Source organism: Myotis brandtii, unplaced genomic scaffold (assembly GCF_000412655.1).
Source record: "Myotis brandtii unplaced genomic scaffold, ASM41265v1 scaffold934, whole genome shotgun sequence".
NCBI lineage: Eukaryota > Metazoa > Chordata > Mammalia > Chiroptera > Vespertilionidae > Myotis > Myotis brandtii.
This window is the reverse complement of record NW_005371854.1, coordinates 29,012-38,487: the sequence shown is the minus strand read 5'-3', so window position 1 is coordinate 38,487 and position 9,476 is coordinate 29,012.

Below are 9,476 nucleotides of genomic sequence, written 5' to 3'. Positions count from 1 at the left end.
AGGGGAGGGGGAGGGGGAGGAGGAGGTGAAGGGGGAAAGGGGGAGGAGGAGGTCGTTCCAGAAGGTTGTTCTGCCATCAGGCCTAATTAGCATATTAGCTCATTATAAAGGATTCTATATTCAATAAATATGACAACATATATCATTGGCTTATCTGGTAACAAATCTGGGCACAGTCAGCCAACATGTTGATGTCGGCAATTCTGCCAAAACTCAGGGGAACATGAAATCACTGTACCCTGGGTGTCTGGGGACACACAGTAATGCTGAGCCTCAATGAAACTTTTTCTTTAAAGAAATCTTGTCATTTGTGAACTTCATAAAAAAAAATACTTAAAAGGAAAAGGCGTCCCTCCTGCTATTTATGCTGTCCCCCGCCCCCCCAGCCTCAGGGACTGTGAACAATTTGTTGACAAGGCTGACTCAAAGGAGACAAAGGCAACATGCTTGGGATGGGTCCTCAGCATCCTGTACCCTCAGGTTTTAGTAAAATATCCCTTTGCATCTCAAAGAGACAATTCACATTGATTTTCAGAGTGCCCTGGTCCCCAGCTCCAAAGGACATATCTCTTCACTTCTCCTTAAATCAGGTTTGCCCTTACCCAGCCCTGCCTTGCCCCCACCTCCCCCATAGGAACGCCCCTTCCCAAATGCCCCATAGCCTGCAAAGCCTTTTAGAAATAATGTCTTGGAGTTAGAAATGGGATCACAGCCTGGCAGACCTAGAAAGGTCATTAGAGGCCACCAGTGCAGAGAAGAAAAGTACATTGCTTAAGGTCCTGCAGTAAGTTTAACTGAGACACTCATACATTTAACAAATACTGATTGAGTATCTGTTATATTCCTGACACTATTCAAAGCACCAGGAATAGAGCAATTAACAGAACAGACAAAGCCCTTACATTCACGGAGCTATATTCTAACCTGGGGGAGACTGAGGTGACACATCCTATGAAATCAGACACTCCTCATTGGAAGGAACCTGAGATGTCATAGGGTATTATGCCTTACGTAAGTAGAAACTTCCCAGTGTCAACTTCCCTGGCCTCTGCTGGGACTGCTGGTGACACACTGCTGAGTATAACTCTGGGCCAGTATCACTGATGGGTAGTCAGTTAATTGGGGTCATTTACTTACAGCAGTGTCGGCAAACCACGGCTCCTGAGCCACATGCGGCTCTTTGGCCCCGTGGCATGGGCCATGAAGTTTCAATCCCACGTGGTATTTTGTGGAAGAGCCACACTCAAGGGGCCAGTTTGCCGACCACTGACTTAGAGAAATCAGCCCCTTCCATCCATTGACTCTAGCTACTTCCTCAGGTTCACATAGAATGATGAACCTTGCTCCCATTCAGTCTGTAGTCTACACTGTAGCCCAACTTTTGCCTAAAAGATAGATCTGACCATGTCTCCCTTATACACAAAGTACTGCATCTCACAGAGTAAATACCTAGAGCATTGCAATGGCTCACAAGGTCCCAGCTGATCTGCCCTCTCTCTCCTCTCACCACTTGCCCCATTACCTGCCTGGCCTCATCTCCTACTTCTCCCACACACTGGCCTTCTTACTATTCCTCATCCCTCATCCCCCAGCACCAACCCTCTCAAGTGTTTGCACTTGCTGGTTCTGTACCTCTGCAGAATGCTCCTACCCTTGGCCCCGCCTCCTTCAGATCTTTACTCAAATATCAAACACTCTAGCCCTCCTTTCTGATATTGTACCCTACCCTGCCAACACACCCCAATCCTCTTCTTCTTGCTTTATTTCTCTTTACCACTTATTACCTTCTATCATCTATCTATCTATCTATCTATCTATCTATCTATCTATCTATATATATATAAACCCTAATATGCAAATAGAACAAAAGGCGGAACAACTGAACAATCGGTCGCTATGACATGCGCTGACCACTAGGGGGTGCGTGCAGAACATGGCAGGCATTGGCAGCAGGTGGCAGAGCACGGAACATGGCAGGTGTCAGCCATGGCGGGATGGTGGAACAGGTAAGTGGGGGCGCCAGACCAAGGTGGGTCACCGATTGCTGTCATCAGGGCAAGCCTCTGGTGGTTACTGAAAATTCTTTGCTCCCACACACCGTGGTCCTGCCCAATGCTCGCACCTGCTGCCAGTGCTGGCCCTGCCTGAACCTGCTGCTGGCACCAGAGCCGCCACTTGCACCTGCTGTTGGCACCCAGCACCGGCCCCAATCGCTTGGTGCCATCAGCGGGTGTGAGTAGTGGCTGCTGGCCCCGATCACCCCTCAGGGCTTCTCTACCTCCTTCTGCTCCTGAGGTGCAATCGGGGCCAGCAGCCGCCGCTTGCACCTGCAGCCAGTGCTGCCACTTACACCTGCTGCTGGCGCCCAGTGCCAGTCCCAATCGCTCCACGCCATCAGCGGGTGCAAGCAGGGCCGGCACTGTCAGCACGTGGGCGGCAGCGGGAGCGGGGCTGCTGGCAGTCAGGGAACTGGGGGGCCGTGGTGGGAGGGGCCCGGTGGGGGTGCAGAGGATGGGCTGAGACCTGCCCCTGTGCCCACCACAGCCTCGTGGCCCACAGTTCCTTTCAAGGTGCACGAATTAATGCACTGAGCCTCTAGTAGTACTAGTATATATTTTTAATTATTTAGCTTATTGTTTCTACCCCATCCTATAAACAATGTAAGTTCCACATGGACTGGGAGATGGTTATTTTGTTAATTGCTGAACCCCCTACACACAGAGCAGTATGCCTGGCACGAGGGAGCACTCAATAAATATTTACTGAATCGAGTTCAGTCCTTTTCTCTTTTATGTTTATGGTCAACTCTCAGGTTCCCTCTTGATTCTGATTTTCTTCAGGCTAAACTGCTGGCTTTCATCTTCAGCAATGACTTCACCTGGATAGTGACTCCCTCAAAGCCTGAAGACTTCTGTGATGGCTGCTAGTTACTAGTGACTCTGCTTCCTGCCTCAAGGCTTCCACAAGCACTATTTCCTCACTTTGATCACTCTTCTCACCCTTCACTTCTTCTCCACTGGACTAATATGACTAGCTTTTCTTCTTCCCCTGCAGTAAACCCAGCAGACTGGCAGGTGTTCTCTAGGAGTGGTATCTATGACTAGGACGGTAAGTTCAAATCAGGAGGGGAGAAAGACCACTTTAGTCTTGGGTCAAAGGCATCTTCTCCAATAATAGAGTTCATACTGTATTGAAGTCCCACCAGGACTAGACTGAGAGAAGTGTGATTAATTTGAACCTTCAAAACCAAAGTAAGTTTCTAAGAAGAGAAGAAGGAATACATAAGGCATTCAGAGACCAACATGGAGAGACAAAACTCTTTGTGATTCTGCCCTGAAAAGAACATGCTCAGTGGATAAAGCATTGGCCTGTGGACTGAAGGGTCCCAGGTTTGATTCCAGTCAAGGGCACATGTCCCAGTTGTGGGCTTGATCCCCAGTAGGCAGCCAATCAATGATTCTCTCTCATCATTGATGTTTCTATCTCTCTCTCCCTCACCCCTCCTCTCTGAAATCATTAAAAATATATTTTAAAAAAAGAAATGTGACAGATATCTGTATATTAATTTTATATTCTGCAACTTTACTGAATTCATTTATTAAATCTAATAGTTTTAAATTACTGAATACATTATTCTTTATGGATATAATTTATTGATTCTAATATCTATTTTTGACTTACATGTATATATTTTTGGGACACTTGCTAACTTTAATTTTTAATAGAAAATTAAACGTTTTCATTATAATTTACAATATTCATATTTGAGGTTATATTTTTTATTCTGGATGTGATATATTTTTTCCCTTTTCCTTTTCATTACCCATTTTACTAGAATTTTCTATTTTATTGGACTTTTCAAAGAATAAACTTTAATATTTATTTTTTAATTCCATTATCTTTCTAGTTTGTAATGTTTTTTTTTTTCTGCCCATTTAATTCCTTTCACTCATATGATTTTTGAAAAGTTTGTTTAGCTGGTCTCTTTTGAGATTTCTGAGTTGAATTATTAAATCAAATTACATTCTCTTTTTTCTTGGTTATTTATATTTAACCTCGTCTTCCCTATCTCCACTGATAACATCCTGATCCAAATCTTGTTTTTTAAAATCATGTTTTTTAAAAAGTATTATTGCCTGGCTGGTGTTGCTCAGTGGGTAAGCATTGACCCATGAACCAGGAGGTCAGGACATATGCTCAGGTTGCAAGCTCGATCCCCAGTATGGGGCGTGCAGAAGGCAACTGATTAGTGATAATCATCATTGATGTTTCTATCCTTCTCCTTCTCCCTTCCTCTCTCTCTAAAAATCAGTAAGAATATACTTTTATATTGAGAGAAACATCAGTCGGCTGGAAATCCAACTGGCAACCTTTTGGTGCACTGGATGATGCCTAACCAACTGAGCCACATTAGCCAGGGCCTCTTTGACATGTTTTACCAGAACTATTAAACCAACCTTCCAATTGATCACCCTGTTTCTATCCTTTTTGCTATACAGACAATTTTGGAGCGATCCTTTTGAAACACAAGTCACATTGTGTCTAAAACCTTCCAGAGGCTCTCCATTGACTCAATAAAAGTTAAAGTCCTTATGATAGCCTAAGAGGTACTACCTGATCTGACCCAATACCATTCCTCTGGTCTACCTTCCTGCCAATTATCCCATTGCTTGCTCTACTCCTGGCTTCCTCAGGGTCTTTACACGTACGTGTGTGTGTGTGTGTGTGTGTGTGCGCGCACACATGCACCTAGAATGTTGTTCCCTCAAAGTCTGTATGATTGCCTTCCTACTTTCCTTCAGAACTCTGCTGAAATGTCACCTTCTCAGAGAAGACTTCCCTGGCCACTATATACAAAATGATTCCTTCTCTCATCATGCTCTATCCACCCTATTCAGCTTTATTTTTATTCACAGAATTTACCACTAAATATATACAGTTTATTTATGATTTTATCTCTGAGTTAATCTTTAACCATATAACATGTCATGAGATGTAAAGATCTTATATTAAAAACCGTCAATAATGTTTGTTTTGATTTCCACTTTGCCTCAAGTTATATAAAATAGTATTTTTTAATTTAAAATAGCTTTTAAATTTATATTCCAGGTTTTTGTATTGAGGTTTAATAAAGTGATCTGTATAATTTTTAACTTGAGAAATTTGTTGAGATTTTCTATTAGGTTTATTATATGATCCTTTCCCAAGTGATTAGAAGATAACAGAAAAAAACAATTCGCTGAGGTATAAAATTATATGTCTGTATCTACCTACCTAAATATCTATGTATATAAGTAATAAAAAAAAATTATGTGATTTATTTATTTATTTATTTATTGTTAATCCTCACCCCAGGTTATTTTTTTCATTGATTTTTAGAGAGACTGGAGAGAAAGAAAGAGAGGTATTAATTGGTTGTCTCCCTCACATGCTTCGACCAGGGCTAGGGATTGACTCTGCAATCCAGGCATGTGCCCTTGACCAGGAATCGAAGCTGAGACCCTTCGGTGTATGGGCCGATGTTCTAACTATTAGCAACACTGGCCAGGACAATTATGTTATTTATAGTATATATACTAGTAGTATTTTTGCCTGCATAGAGGGCAATAAAGTTTCCAAGTATTATTTTGTTTCTATAAATTAGCCCTCACATTTCTAAAAATTTTTAGTTTACATATTTTGAACTCTTCCTATTTTTTTAAAATCAACTTTCATAAGGTATATATTACTAATAGAAAACTATGTTTTTTTTAAATTACATTTCCATGAGTTTTACCAAATGTATATTATAGAATCCATGTAACCATCACCACAAAAAAAAAAATGTATGGAATATTTTCTTCATTCCAGGATGTTCCTTGTTATTGACTTATCACCCAAACTCCTACTCCACACAACCATTGACCTAATTTCTATTACTGTGGATTCATTTTACTGAAGATAGAGAGGTAGATGGTATGCACTATCCTGTTTCACTTGACATAGTGACTGTGAGATTTACTTATATTGCTACATGCATCAGTATATAATTATTTTGGGAGAGAGAGGGTTGAATAGTATTCCATTTTATGCACAATTTGTTGGATGGACATATGCACACTGACTATTTCCGGAGCCGACTACTATGAATGATACTCTTATGAACATTCATGTATAAATCTTTCTATAAAAAGCTGAAGACATTATTCTTAAACACAAGAAATGGTATGGTAAATGTATATATTACTAGACTATTTTTTAAATAGCTTTGCTACTTTACACTACAGCAGAAGTGTATTTTGATCATTCAACTTGTTTCACACATCCTTGCCAATGTTTGGTTATTTTCAGTCTTTTAAATTTTAGCCATTCTTGTGACTCTGTAAGAGTATTTCATGTGGGTGTTGTTTTTTTAAATATGTTTTTATTGATTTTAGAGAGAGAGGGAGATAGAAACATGGATGAGAAACATCATTGATTGTTGCCTCCTGCACGCCCCCTACTGGCGATCGAGTCTGTCGTCCTGGGCATGTGCCCTGATGGGAAATTCATTCAGTGACCTCTTGGTTCATGGGTCAGCGTTCATCCAGAGCCACCCAGCTGGGCTCATGCGGATTTTAATTTTTAAAAAAATGTATTTTATTGATTTTATTGATTTTTACAGAGAGGAAGGGAGAGGGATAGAGAGCTAGAAACATCCATGAGAGAGAAACATCAATCAGCTGCCTCCTGTACACGCCCTACTGGGGATGTGCCCTCAATCAAGGTACATGCCCTTGACCGGGATCAAACCCAGGACCCTTCAGTCGGCAGGCCGACGCTCTATCCACTGAACCAAACCGGTTAGGGCTGGATTTTAGTTTTTATTTCCCTATTGATTCATGATAATTGAGCATCTTCTCCTGTTTATTGGCCATTGACTTTTCTTTTGTATAATTTCTGCTCAAATACTTTATCCATTTATTATTGGGCAACTTGTCTTATTCAGTTGTAGGTATTTTATATTGTAGAAATAGTCCTGCCTCCTTTTGGAGCACTATTTCATTCACTCATTCACATTTCTCTCCCTCTTGCATCACTTCCTCTGTGGGAAGCCAGATGCCATGTCGTTAAGCCCGTCAAGCAGACTACGGAGGGTCCATGTGTCAAGGAATAGAAGTCTCTGTCCAAAAGCCAGTGAAGAATGGAGGCCTGGCAACAACAAAACGTGTGAGCTTAAAATGGAATTTTCCAGCTTCAGCTGAGCCTTGATATGACTATAGACCTAGCTGAGACCTGGACTGCAATCTCAAGAGAGAACCTGAGCCTGAAGCACTCAGTGGAGCTTCTCCCAGAGAGCCTACCCTCAGAATCTGTGTAAGATATTAAACATTTGTTCTTCTGAGCTTCTAAATTTTGAGATAATTTGCTACACAGTAATAGTTAACTAATATCTGTCCAAACTATGATTACTCTTCCTCAACCCCCAAATCTGGAATGCACATTCAGTGCAGTTGGCTAAATGTGCAGCCTGAGTTCAAGTTGGAAGCCACAGTTCCCAGGAAGGATACATTTTTATCTCTTTATCCTGGTTCCCAAGCCCAGATCAGATTAGGTGCAATGGCATAAGCTGCTTCCATTCCAAACAAAATTAAGTCCTGCTCTTCTTCCTCATTGTGGAGTGCTTTTTAAACAGCAGCCTCTGTCCCTCTCTGTGTTTTCAATTTTCCATCTTATAGCTAATTTCACATCATTCTTTTTGCCTCTAAGATCCTCATGGTGAGAGGAAATTGTTAAGGCTACATAGACCAATCCTCATGTTTGAAACTCTCTATATCATCCCCCAAGTGGCCTTCTAGCTTATTTTTGAAATTTTGATGTCACTATCTCCTTAGATAGTTCATTCTATCTTCAGAATCATTGCTAGAAAAGTCCTACAATAGTGAGCAGAATTCATTTTCTCTTGTCTCCGGCTTTACTTTGTTCTCAATATATTGATTCTTTGGAAGCCTCTTGCAGGGAGAATTGACTGTGACTAGGACACACCTCTAAATCAAGGACTGGGCATTAATTGTTGGTGTTTTAAGGCAAATTACATTTTCTTTACTATGAAGTCCCTAGCTGGATTTGATTTTGTATGAGCCATCTCCTTAGCTGGCTCCATCCTAGACAATTATCCATTCATTCTCAATAATGTATCGGGGATAGGGAAGAAGACTCTTTAATTATGGATCCTCAGATATTTTTGCACTTGAAACTTTTCTGGCTATTCAGCTGCTTCATATAACTGATTGGTAGAGCTAACAAATGTCTTGCCCTTGTCACTGTTAGGGCACTGAGCCAAGCACTATAAATCTGGGCATCATCTTTCCTACTCAGGCTTGCCAGGACAATGATTAAATTAATTGTTTCTATAAAGCAGGGTACTCTAGAGACTTCCTGGAGAGCTTGGCTCATCTATAGATCTAGGAAGATTGTATGAGTGGATTCCTGTGTACTTAAAGGTAAGCAACAATGGCCAAGTCCTGTACAAAATCCTTAATAGAGTCAACAAAGTATGATGTGGCATCTGACTATTGTTCTAGACTTATTTCTCATCATGCTCTCCTTGCCAATCTGAACTCCAGTCACATTAGCATGCTTTTAGTCTATCAGAGTCTGCATGTTCTTCCAGCCACAATGCCTATCCGTTGATCTGGTCTCCCCTATTCTCTATGTCCAATTAACTCTTACTCATCTCTAGATTTTCCCAGATAACACCCTTCCGGAGTCTATGTTATATTTGTTCTTATTTGACTTCAAAGAGTGGCTGTACCTTTCTTTCAGATCCCCATTTCAGTTTTAGTTTATGTATTGATTAGTGTGATTAGTTGATTAATGTCTACTCTCCTTAGATTGGAAGTGCCATTCACACAGGGACTGCATCCATTTTGCCCTCTATTTTGACACTTAACATGGTGTCAAGTGTAGTAGGTGCTCAATAGATATTTGAGGCAGCCCTAGCCAGTGTGCTTAGTGGTTAGAGTGTCGGCCTGAATACCAAAGGGTTGGGGGCTCAATTTCCTGTCAAGGGCATGTAACTAAGTTGCAAGTTCGCTCCTCACCTTGTCAGGGTGTGTGCAGAAGGTAACCAGTTGATGTGTCTCTCTCACATCTATGTTTCTCTCCATCTCTCTCCCTCTCCCGCCCTTCCACTTACTCTGAAAAGCAATGGAAAAAAAATATCCTCAGGTAAGGATTAATAAAAGAAACAAAAAAATAATAATAATAAGCATTTAAGGCATGAAGGAAGGAGGCAATTAGAACCTAATGTGATAAATGGTATCATTGGAGTAGGCATAGGAAACTGTATTCTAACCTAATCCACATGGAAAAGATTTCCTGGGCAAGTTATATCATTTCAAATATATTTATCTATATATTTATTTCAAGGATTTGGTTCATGTGACATGGTGGCTGGAAAGTCCAAAATCTGTAGGTCAGGCTGATGATTGGAAACTCTCCAGCAGGAGTTGATG